The 12,902-nt window shown below is 40.5% G+C and overlaps 1 protein-coding gene across 10 annotated transcripts in view; it reads right to left on the minus strand.

The window, feature by feature from the left end:
- Positions 1-12,902, minus strand: part of GRIA3 (glutamate ionotropic receptor AMPA type subunit 3) — a 555,596-nt gene that overhangs the window by 190,458 nt on the left and 352,236 nt on the right. The window lies entirely within an intron of this gene.

A 12,902-nucleotide genomic window follows, 5' to 3' on the forward strand; every position in this document is an offset into this window, starting at 1 on the left:
TTGAATTAAGAATTCAAATTATTCTTAATTATTTGAATAAAGAGGTCTCTCTGGGAAAGCCTGACTTTGATTCACTCTAGAATAATGCTTCTCCCCTTATGTGTGCACATGTTAAGATTATTAAGATCATGTGGCTCAAGGGAATCTCTCTCTCTTACTCTCAATACTGTCTTTCGTATTGAGTGAGTGACTACTAAAAGGCCAGGTCCTTTATAGAGAAAGAAATGCGTGTGAAGTTAAAAGATGCATATGTAGATTGGAGAGGAAACAGGATATCCTAAAGCCTAAAGACTGGATTATTGCTGTTTGTAATAGAAAATTCAGATTTGGTATTTACTTAGGGGAAAATGGAAATAGCTAAGTTAGACAGTTTGAAATTAATTTGGAGGGAAACGTTAATCATTTTTGTCTGGACCATGTTTCTGGTGAACTATGACCCCTGGCCAGCAATAAATCAGTTTTTGTTTCCTGGAGGAAGCAAAAACCAAAGCTGGATTTCAATTTTAGAAAATTACAATTGTTATGGAGTTTTAAAACTGATGACGTTGAAAATTTACAGGCAGTACTTTATGATGCTAGCTCTTTCAGGCAAGAACACTTACTTTCTATTCCTTGGATATACTTTCTATTCCTTGAATATACAGGTACGCTCTATTAGGGATGAGGGCAGTCACTTAATACAAGGGATTGGATTATCTGCAATTTGACATAGTGGATGCCTTTTCATTAAATGAGTGAATATTTGATTAAAATAAGCTGTTTCCTACTTTACAGGAGTTATAAATACCCGTAGAATATAGAATTCTGTTATTTTTTAAAAATGAAGCAAATGTACTAGGGAGAGTTTTCTTTATATACAGTATGTCCAAACACAATTGGGAGTGAATACACTGTCATCTTTACCACTACTAACTTAATTTATCAGTACAATGACTTTTATTCATCTTACTGTTCTTTTTATAATTTTTTAATATTTTTAAATTGGGGAATGTTGGGGAACAGTGTGTTTTTCCAGAGCCCATCAGCTCGAAGTCATCATTTTCCTTCAATCTTGTTGTGGAGGGCACAGCTCAGCTCCAAGTCCAATCGCGGTCTTCAATCCTTAGTTGCAGGGGGCGCAGCCCACCATCCCATGTGGGAATTGACCACACAACATTCATGTTGAGAGCTCCCGCTCTAACCAACTGAGCCATCAGGCTGCACCTTACCTCCCCAACCCGTGCAGCTCAGCTGCATCTAATTGTCTTGAATCTAGTTCTGGAGGGAGCAGCTCACTGGCTCGTGTGAAAATTGAACCAGCAACCTTGTTGTTAAGAGATGGCGCTCTAACCAACTAAACCATCCAGCTGCCCAGTACTTTTTTCTTTAATTAAAGTTTATTGGGGTGACAATTGTTAGTAAAGTTACATAGATTTCAGGTGTACAATTCTGTAATACATCATCTACATATCACATTGTGTGTTCACCACCCAGAGTCAGTTCTCCTTCCATCACCATGTATTTGATTCTCTTTACCCTCATCTAACATCCCCCTGCCCCTTACCCTCTGGTAACTATTGTCTCTGTCTATGAGTTTTTGTTTCTTCATTTGTTTGTCTTGTTCTTTTGTTGTTTTCAGTTTTACATACCACATATCAGTGAAATCATATGGGTCTCAACTTTGTCTGTTAGACTTATTTCACTTAGCATTATAATCTCAAGATCCATCCATGATGTCACAAATGGTACTATTTCATCTTTTTCTTATGGCAGAATAGTATTCCATTGTGTATATATACCACAACTTCTTTATCCAATCATCTATTGAAGGACAGTTTTGTTGTTTCCATGTCTTGTCTACCATAAATAAAGCTGCAATGAACATTGGAGCACACTTGTCTTTATGTGTAGATGTTTTCAGATTTTTTGGGGTAAATACTCAGCAGAGGGATTGCTGGGTCATATGGTAATTATATTCTTAATTTTTTGAGGAAACTCCACACTGCCTTCCATAACGGCTGCACCAGTCTGCATTCCCACCAACAGTGTATGAGGGTTCCTTTCTCTCCACAGCTTCTCCAACACTTGTTACTATTTGTCTTGTTGATGATAGCCATTCTAACTGGGGTAAGGTGAAATCTCATTGTGGTTTTTATTTGCATTTCTCTGATGATTAGTGATGTTGAGCATTTTTTTCATTTCCATTGACCATTTGTATGTCCTCTTGCAGAAATATCTATTCAGATCCTCTGCATATTTTTTAATTGGATTCTTCTTTGTTGTTGTTGTTGAGTTGTATGAGTTCCTTATATATTTTGGGTATCAGCCCCCTTATAAAAGGCATTGTTTGCAAAACTCTTCTCTCATTTGGTTTGTTGCCTCTTTATTTTGTGGATGGTTTCTTTTGCTGTGCAGAAGCTTTATAGTTTGATATAGTCCCATTCATTTATTTCAGCTTTTACTTCCCTTGCCTTTGGAGTCAAATTCATAAAATCCACTTGAACCCAAGGTCCGTAACTTTAGTACCTATGTTTTATTCTATGCAGTTTATTGTATCAGGACTTATGTTTAGGTCTCTTACCCATTTTGAATTAATGTTGGTACATGGTGACAGAGAGCAGTCTAGTTTCATTCTTTTGCACGTGGCTTTCCAATTCTCCCAGAACCATTTATTGAAGAGGCTGTCTTTTCTCCATTGTATGTTTTCGGCTTCTTTGTCAAAAATTATCTGTCCATATTTATGTGGGTTTATTTCTGGGTTCTCAATTCTATTCCATTGGTCTGTGCGTCTGTTTTTCCTGTCAATATCATACTGTTTTGATGATTGTTGCCAACTAGTACAAGCTGAAGTCAGGGAGTGTTATACCTCCAGGATTGTTCTTTTTTCTTAGGATTGATTTGACTATTTAGGGTGTTTTGTTGTTCCATACAAATCTGATGGTGCTTCAAACAATCCTCTCTTGCAGTCCCTCTGAATAGTGGACTTTACTGAACATTTATTACATTGTTTGTTCAATTTCTTTGAAAAATGTCATTTGGATTTTGATGGGCATTGCATTATATCTGTAAATTGCTTTGGGTAATATGTCCATTTTAAATGTGTTGATTCTTCCAATCCATTAACACGGAATGTCTTTCCATTTCTTGTGTCTTCTTCAATTTCTTTTAAAAATGTCTTATAGTTCTTAGTAATAGGTCTTTCAGATCCTTGGTTAAGTTTATTCCTAGGTATTTTATTCTTTTGTTGTGATTGCATAGGGAATTGTGTTGTTTTAAAATTTTTTTCTCTGAGATTTCATTGTTAGTATATAGGAATGCAATGGACTTTTGTACGTTGATTTTGTAGCCAGCAACTTTACTGTGTTTGTTTATTGTTTCTAATGGCTTTTTCGTGAAATCTTTAGGGTTATCTATATATAGCACCATGCCATTTGCAAAAAGCTACACTTTCAATTCTTCATTCCAAATTTCGATGCCCATTATTTCTTTCTCTTGCCTGATTGCTCTGACAAGGACTTCCAACACTATATTGAAAAGCAGAGGTGATAGGGGACAGCCCGGTTGTGTTCTTGAACGTAGAGCAAAGGGCTTCAGTTTTTCACCATTAATTATGAGATTAGCTGAGGGCTTGTCATATATGGCCTTTATTATGTTAAGGTATTTTCCTTCTATACCTATTTTATTAAGTGTTTTAATCATAAATGGATGTTGTATCTTGCCAAATACTTTTTCTGCATCAATTGATATAATCATATGACTTTTGTCCTTGATTTTGTTTATGTGATGTATCACATTGATGGATTTGTGGATGTTGAACCATCCTTCTGCCCCGGGGATGAACCTCACTTGGTCGTGATGAATGATCTTTTTAATGCATTGTTGTATTCGATTTGCTAGAATTTTGTTTAGGATTTTTGCATCTGTATTCATCAGAGATATTGGTCTGTAGTTTTCTTTTTTTGTGTTGTCCTTACCAGGTTTTGGTATCAAGGTAATGTTGGCCTCATAAAATGAGTTAGAGAGTATTGTCTCTTCCTCAATTTTTTGGAAGAGTTGAGTAGGACAGGTATTCGATCCTCTTTGAATGCTTGGTGAAATTCACTAGAGAAGCCCTCTGGTCCCAGACTTTTGCTTTTGGGAAGGTTTCAGGTGATTGATTCAATTTCCTTACTGGTGATAGGTCTATTTATATTTTCCAATTCTTCGTGATTCAGCCTAGGAAGGGTCTATAGTCCTTCATAGTATTCTTGGATGATCCTTTGTATTTCTGTGGCATCTATGGTAACTTCCCCTCTTTCATTTCTGATTTTGTTTATTTGTGTCTTTTTTTATGTTAGTGAGTGTAGCCAAGGGTTTGTCAATTTTATTAAGCTTTTCAAAGAACCAGCTCTTTGTCGCATTATTTTTTTCGATTGTCTCTTTGTTCTCTATTTCTGATTTTTATTATTTCCTTCCTTCTGCTGACTTTGGGTTTCGTTTGTTCTTCTTTTTCTAGTTCTTTAAGGTGTAATGTGAGGTTATTTATCTGGGATTTTTCTTGTTTCTTGAGGTAGGCATGTAGTGATATAAATTTCCCTCTTCTTACTGCTTTTGCTGCATCCCAATAATTTTGATAGGATGTGTTTTCATTGTCATTTATTTCTATGTAACTTTTGATCTCTCCTTTTATTTCTTCTTTGATCCGGTCGTTCTTTAAAAGTATGTTGTTTAGTCTCCACATATTTGTGGCTTTTCATGTTTTTTTTTTTGTTTTGTTTTTTTGTTTTGTTTTGGAGTTGATATCCAATTTCAAAGCCTAGTGATCCAAGACTATGTGTGGTATGATTTCAATATTGTTAAATTTACAGAGGGTAGTTTTATGTCCCAATATATGGTCTATCTTTGAGAATGTTTCATGTACACTAATAAAAAATGTATAGTCTGATGTTCTAGGATGAAGTGCTCTGTAAATGTCAATTAAGTCCATTACATCTAATGTGCATTAAGGCTGATATTTCCTCATTTATTTTCTGTTTGGATGATCTATCTATAGCTGTCAATGATGCTTTTAGGTCTGCTACTATAATTGTGTTTTGGTCATTTTCTCCCTTTAGTTCTGTTAGTAGTTGCTTGATATATTTTAGTGCTCCCTGATTGGGGGCATATATATTGATGATTGTTATGTCTTCTTGTTTTATAGTCCCGTTTGTCATGATGAAATATCCAAATTTGTCCCTTGTTACTTTTTTTATCCTGAAGTCTGTTGCATCTGATGTCAGTAGGGATACAACTGCTTTTCTCTGGATGCCATTTGCTTGGAGTCTCAATTTCCATCCTTTCACTTTGAGTCTGTGTTTGTACTTGTAGCTAAGATGTGTCTCTTGGAGGCAGCATATGGTTGGGTTTAGTGTTTTGATCCAATCTGCTACTCTGTGACTTTTTATTGGTGAATTCAGTCCATTTACATTTAGGGTGATTATTGATATGTGAGGATTTCCTATCATCTATCTCTGGTTTTCTGGTAGGATCGTGCCTCCATTGTTTCTTTGCCTTTTTGTTGCTGTCTATTATTTCTGTGTGGTGGTATTCTATGATGTTTCCCTCTGTTTCTTCTTTTATTACAGTATATATTTCAGTTCTGGATTTTTTTTGAGTGGTTACCATTAAGTTTATGTAAAAGAATATTTGATATTTAGAGTATTCCATTTTCTTCAGCATGCTTACTTTCTCTATTCCCTTATGCCAGTTCAGACCTTTACTCTCACCCTTCTTTTTTTTTTAGTCACAAATTATCTCAGTTTACGCTGGTCAAATAGCCTCCTTCAGTATTTCTTGTAGTGCAGGTCATTTGTTAAAAAATTCCCTCAGGTTCTGTATATCTGGAAAGGTATTTTTTTCCTCCATATCTGAAGGATATCTATCCTGAATATATTATTTTTGGTTCAAAATTTATCTCTTTCAATAGTTTGAATATTGGAGTCCACTCCCTCCTGGCTTGTAGAATTTCCACTCCTTCCTGGCTTGTAGAGCTTTTCGTTATAGGTTATCATCTTCTTTTCCCTGGCTGCCTTGAGGATTCTTTCTTTGTCATTGATTTTTGACAGCTTCAATACAATGTTCCTTGGAGAAGGCTTGTTGGGATTGAGGTAATTAGGTGTTCAATTTGCTTCTTGGATTCGAAGATCCAGTTCTTTCCACAAGTTTGTGAAGTTCTCATTGACTGTTTGAATATACACTCTGTTCCCTTCTCCCTGTTTACTCCTTCTGGTGTGCCCATTATTTTTTTATTGCTCTTTCTGATGGAGTAAGAAAGTTCTTGTTGAGTTATTTCATTTCTTTTAACTGTCAAGTCTCTCTCTTCTGTCTGTGTCATTTCCAGATTTCTGTCTTCAATGTCACTGATTCTTTCATCCATCTCATCAGCTCTATTACCTGAGCTGGCTATTTCATTTTTCATTCCTTTATTGAGTTCTTAGTCTCCAGAAATTCTATCTGGTGCTTTTTTTTTTTTTTTTTTAAAATCTGTCTTTGGTAAAGTGTTCATTTTGTTCTTTGTGTTTCTGAGTTCATTAAACTGCTTGTCTGTGGTTTCTTGCATCTCGTTGAGTTTTTTCAGAACCAGTCTTGAATTCTGTAATTTAAATCACATATTTCCATTTCTTTTAGTTCATTTTCTGGAGACTTTTTATTTTCTTTCTAAGCTGCCTTTTTACCTTGATTATTTAGGGCAATTAGTGAATTATTATTTATCTTCCGACGCATCTACAGGAGTAGGTTGTGCAACACATTGGTAGGAAGATGTCTTTCCTTTGCTTTGCAGTAGGTGTTGGTAGAATGCTTTATTTTCTTTCCAACTTCAGGCTTTAATTCTCTCTCACGCTGTAGTTTTATATTTTCTCTGCACTGTTTTGGCTTCTCACACAATGGGGGAATTCCCTGGAGGCAGGCTTCTCCTCTGTGAGCAGTTTGCCTGGTTCTCAGGGCACCGCCTCCATTGGTGGATGTGGAAAGGGTTTGAAGTTCCAAAGCTCTTTCTGCACCAGATTCAGGCACGGTGTGTTTCAGCGGCTCTGTTTACCTCTGTAGGGATCCGCCTAGATAGGCAGGGCTGGGGGCAGATGGGTTGTGTGTGTTTCCTGCACCCAAGGCTTCCTCCCCTTTTCTGAAACTATTTGGGCTGAGAGTCCGTGTCTGCTGGTCACAGTTCTCAGAACTGCAAATATTCTGTTCTTTTGATCTGACTCTGCTACTGTTCCGCTTCTAGCACTCAGCAGGTGCGGGTAGGGTGAGCTCTGGGAGGGTGGGGAGAGGGTGGCTAGGCTCCACTCCTATGCCTTCTGTCCTCTGCTCAGCAGTGATGGCTTAAACTGCTGTTTTCACCCGTCTTTGCTCAGTCTTTGCTTCGAGGTCCTTGCAGTGAGCATTGGGTTCAGCCGTGTTACCTGCTGATCTCTCAGGTGTGAATGTGGGCCATAAGAGGAGCACTAGCATTCCGAATTCTTCCCTCTCCCATGACTGCAGTAGCTCTGGAATTCAGGGAGCTTGGAGCTCTGAGCTCGGTCTGCGTCCTGCGCCCACGTGGCCTGTGTCTCCGCACTTCCCGCTTCCCTCCTCCCCTGCTAGCCCAATTTTCCCACCTTTAGATTCTTTGAGTTGCACGTGTCTTAGTTTTGCCTATCTGCTGTGCTGGGAGTCTTTTGTGTAATCATAGTTATTCATTTTTTTTGTAAATTCCAGGAGAGATTTCAAGAGGCTCACCTCATGACGCCATTTCTATGATTTCATCTCAAGGAGATGGTTAAGCATTCTTATAATCAGTGTTTTAAACTCTGTCTCTCATAGATTGGTTGCCTTCATGTCACTTAGTGCTATTTCTGAAGGTTTCCCTTGTTCTTTTATTTGGGACATGTTTTTTTGTTTCCTCATTCTGGCTCCTGCTCTGTGTTTGCTTCTGTGTATTAGGTAGATGTCTCCTATGTCTCTCAGTCTTTTCTGAGTAGCTTTATGTAGTATTTGTTCTGTGTAGTCAAATTGTGCAGTCTCCGTAATCTCCTGTGCGTGTGTTCCAGAGGTGCCCCTTGTATTGTGTGTGTTCTCCTTTTGTAGTTTAGTCTTGATTGCTTTTGGTGAGTCAGTGGGTGGGATTGACCTCCAGGCTTACCGACTGTGAGGATTGCCTATAACCTCAGTGTATGAGCTGCTGAGTGGGGACTGACCCTTTAGAGGAGGATTCACTCTCACAGGCTCTGGTGTCTGTTGAGATGCCACTTGTGGGGCTAACCAGGTAGTGCTCTGGTGTGGTCTGAAGCTGGCCACTTGGTGTGTTTCTTCTCATGTCTCTTGAGAGGGTTTCCCATGCAGGCCAATTTCAGCCTTGCCTGTTACCAGCTTGTGGCTACCTGGTAGGAGCCACAAAGCTACATGTGGTTGGCTGCTGCCTGGAGTGGACCTGGAGGCATGATGGGGTGGCCTCACTGTGAACCAAGGGTGGCTGCCACCAAATGTGGGCCTGAGACAGCTTAGAGAAAGGCCCAGGGCCCCCTAGGCCTATTGCTACCCTCCAGCTGCCTGTAAGGCCCAGGCATAGAAAGAGTCCCCTTAAGTGCGCGTTCTGGACCAGAGTGCCCTCAGTGATACAGCAGTTGCTGGGAAGGATGGATTCCTAGGATGTTACGAGATGTGGCCTGTGGTTTTTACAAAGTTAATGTAGATTCAGTTCTTATGTCAGTGCCCAGCCTGTGACCCTTTCCTTAGCACAGTGCCTGAAGATCACTGCAGCCAGTCACTGCTCACCTTAGGGCAACACCTGGCCTGTAACCACTTTGCACAATGACCTTAGAACACCACAGATAGCCACCGTTTGTCTCAGGCTTGCAAATTACCAAGAGCTGCCCAAGAGTGGCTGCGGTACAGGTTTTGGGTCACTGTCCACCACGAAACTCTCTCTGGGCCTTCGCAGATCATCTGCTTCTGTAAAATATTTTTGCAGCTTGTCGGGTGGGGCTGGTCACCCAGGTGCCCAGAGTGCCCCTGGCAATGCAGCTCTAGGTAGGTGGGGTGGTGTTCCAGGGAGCTCAGGATTTGGGTTAATGATTTCTACAAAGTCAATGCAGTCCTGGCTCCCACACTGATGCTAGGCCCATGACCACCCCTGAAAAGTACCCTGAGAACACAACAGCCAGTCCCTGCCCGCTTCAGGCCCATAGGTTCCCAAGGGCTGCCCTAGAGATGCTGCAGCACAGGTCTTGAGTTACTGCCCATGAGCAAATATTTCCCGGGCTACTGCAGGCTGTCCACCCACTACTAAGAGAGTTCTGCTGCCTGTAGGGTGGGGCCAGCAATCCAGCAGGCAAGAGTTTACTGGGTGATGTAGCACCAGCTGTGTGGGAGGCAGGGACCTAGGGCATCACCAAGGTGATGCACATGCACGGATTCCACTGACCAATGTGATAGCACTTTCTTGTAGGCCACATATGTGTCAGGCTCCACACAGGGACAACAATGGCTCACGTTCCTCCAATGCCCACCCAGAAGCCACACAACTCAGTCCTTCCCTACACATCCCTGGGATTCCCAAGCTGCCACACCTCCACCAGTGACCAAGTGAGTGCACACAGCGATTGAGTCCATGTGCTGACTCTACAAGAGGACATCTGGGTTTTCAGCTGCCCTCTACTCCACCAGGAAGGGCAGAGAGAATCGTTGCTGATTTTCATTGCCAGATGCCGTGGGACCTCCTCTTCCCAGCAGAGGACCCAAGTGCTGGGAAGCCTGGCATGGGGCTGGGTCCCTTCCCTCTTCAGGGGAAACCTCTGCCACCTAGGTGTCCCTCCCAGTGTTCAACTACTATCTGTGGGTTTGGGGTCAGCCCATTTCATGTTTCAGTCCCTCCTATCAGTCTCAATATATCCTTACTTATATATATCCTTATATGAGGCCTCTTCTATATATCCTTACTTATAGGGGTTCTGCTCCACTAGTGTTCAGATGATTCTTGAGGTTGATTGTTCTATAATTTATTTGTAATTTTGATGTGATCCTGGAATGCAGTAGGCATAGCATTTATCTAATCCACCATCTTGGACAAGTTGTCTTGATAATAACTATTGATAGATATGTAGTTATTTGTAGTTTATTATACATATTTTAAATTTATTTTTCTTTTAAAGATTCCTTGTAATTCTGGCTTGGTGTTGGTAAAATCCTTTTGCCTTTTATTGTTTGGGAAGGTATTTATCTGTTCTTCAATTCTAAATGATAACTTTGCCATGTAATCTAGGTTGTAATTCTTTGCTTTTCATCACTTTGAATATTTCGTCTTAATCTCTCCTTGCCTGAAATTTTCTGTTGACAAATCAGCTGATGGTCTTGTGGGAGCTCCCTTATAGGCAACTAACTGCTTTTCTCTTCCTGCTTTTAAGATTCTCTGTTTCTCTTTAACTTTTGACATTTTAATTTTGATGTATCTTGGTGTGAGACTTTTTGGGTTCATCTTGTTTGAGACTCTCTGTGCTTTCTGGGGTTGTATATCTATTTCCTGCACCAGGTTAGGGAACTTTTCTGTAATTATGTCTTCAAATAGATTTTAAATTGTTTGTTCTCTCTCTTCTGCTTCTGGTACCTCTATGATGTGAATATTGGTATACTTGATATTGTCTCAGAGGCCCCTTAAAGTGTCCTTAATTTTTTGCATTCTTTTTTCTTTTTGATTGGATGTTTTCTGCTACTTTATCTTCCAAATCACCAATTCAGTCCTCTGCTTCATCTAATCTACTTTTGATTCCCTGTAATGTATTCTTCATTTCAGTTATTGTATTCTTTATTTCTGACTGGTTCTTTTTCATGTTTTCTATCTTCATTTTTATGTTTTCTATCTCTTTGTTGAAGTTCTCCCTGAGATCATTGAACATCCCTATGACCATTGTTTTGAACTCTGAATCTGGTAGATTGCTTGTCTCTATTTTGTTTAATTCTTTTTTTCAAGCTTTGTTCTGTTCTTTTATTTGGGACATGTTTCTTTGTCTCTCCATTTTGGCTGCCTCCCTGTGTTTGTTTCTATGTATTAGGTAGGGCTGCTATGTCTCCAGGTCTTAGTAGAGTGGCCTTATATAGTAGGTATGCTATAGTGTTCAGTGGGGCAATTTCCCTTGTCACCTGAGCCAGGTAATCCAGGTGTGTCCATTTTGTGAGTTGTGTGTGTCTTCCTGTTGTAGTTGAGACTTGGTTGCTGTTTGCACATGAATGGGAGGAATTGATTGTCAGGCTGAATTGTTGTGAGGACTGGTATTGCTGCAGTGGAGGAGTTGTGGTGCATGGGCTGACCCTACAGAGCACGATTCACTTTAGCAGGTCTCCAGTGCTTGCACAGTGTGCCCTTTGGGTGTGTCATCCCTGCAGGTGGCTGGGTGATTCTGTCTGTTCCAAAGTTGGCCACTGGGCATGCCAGCCTTGGGGCCTCCAACAGCCCAAGTTCAGCTGAAGAATGTGCCCTGCCCGGGGCCACATGCAATGAGCCACAAAGCAATCTGCAGTTGGCCACTGCCTGTTCTGGGCTTGGAGGTGCCTTGAGAGGCCAAGCCATGAACCAAGGCCAGCTGTTAATAATGCTTGGCTTAGGGGTGCTCAGCCAGTGGTATGGGACATGCTAAAGTCAGGTGCTGCTTGTTTAGGTTTTGAGAACTTTTGAGAGATTTTAGGAAACTCTGCAGCATGAGCCAAGGCAGGTCATTTATTCAGAAAAGGCACTAGAACCGGATTGTGTGGGCCCAAAATTTGGGTGGGGTGGGTTCTCAGGGAATCAGAGTGAATGGACCATGTTAGCCAGTTTGATGGAGACTTAGATATCATGATCACCTGAGTCTGCATGCCAGGAGAGGTAAAAGCAAAATAAAGAAACAATGGTTTCCATCATCTCCTTTATCCAGGAGAAAACTGCCCCTTTATCCCTCACCCACAATCAGACAATTCAGTTTCTCCCCATATTTTCCTGGTGCCTCTCCAGCTGCTGCCCCAGTGCTGGAGTTCAGTATGAGTGAGTCCATCAGTGAGTAAGGTTGTGGGTGGGCCCATTAAGAGGAGCACTTGGAACTGCAGCCATTCTAGTCTCACTCAGCCACAATCTCTGCTGGTTTTCACAGCCAGAAGTTATGGGGACTTCTCTCCCTAGCCCTGGATGTGTGGGCTAGAGAGCCTTGTGTGAGGCTGGGACTCCTCACTCCTTCAGGGTGGGAGACCTCCAAAGCTGAAATAGCACTCTTGATTTTCAATGGTCACATGTGGGTGTGGGACCAGCCTGTTCCATGTCTCTACCCCTCCTATCAGTCTTGAGGTGGCTTCTTCTGCATGACCTTAGTTGTAAGGCTTTGGCTGTACTAGACTTCAGGAAATTCTCAATAGTGGTTTTTCTGTAGTTTTGTTGTAATTTTTATGTGGTCATGACAGGAGATAAGCTCCTAGGTAGCATTTACCTATTGTGCCATCTTGACTGGATCTTCTGTTCTCCCTTATTCTGTTCTTGCCAGTGAGGATATGGGTATGGGTATCTTGAAACCATGAGAGAGGAAATATTTCCCATACCCTTTCCTTTTTTCGGGAAGGGTCTTGACTCTACTTTGACCCCTTGTCTTGATCATAGGAGTCCCACAGCGATAGTACATACGTACTTTCATTATATTAAGGAGGAAGAATTTCAATTTCGTTTCATACATGAATTAATGTATTGAGGGAATGGTTACTTAAAAAATACATTTGAAGGATCTTTTGTGTAACATAAATAACTTTCCCCTAATTGGTCTGTTTTAATTCCTGATTTTTAAGTAATAGGATTTTTAGCAATAGGGGAATACATATGAAAAAAATGTGCACTTTAAGCCTGACTTCTATTTTTAATATTCCTGTCTTGATTTCATGAAAATGAGCAACTTAGGTAATCTAATTATTTTTAA

Source organism: Rhinolophus ferrumequinum, chromosome X (assembly GCF_004115265.2).
Source record: "Rhinolophus ferrumequinum isolate MPI-CBG mRhiFer1 chromosome X, mRhiFer1_v1.p, whole genome shotgun sequence".
Classification (NCBI taxonomy): Eukaryota; Metazoa; Chordata; class Mammalia; order Chiroptera; family Rhinolophidae; genus Rhinolophus; species Rhinolophus ferrumequinum.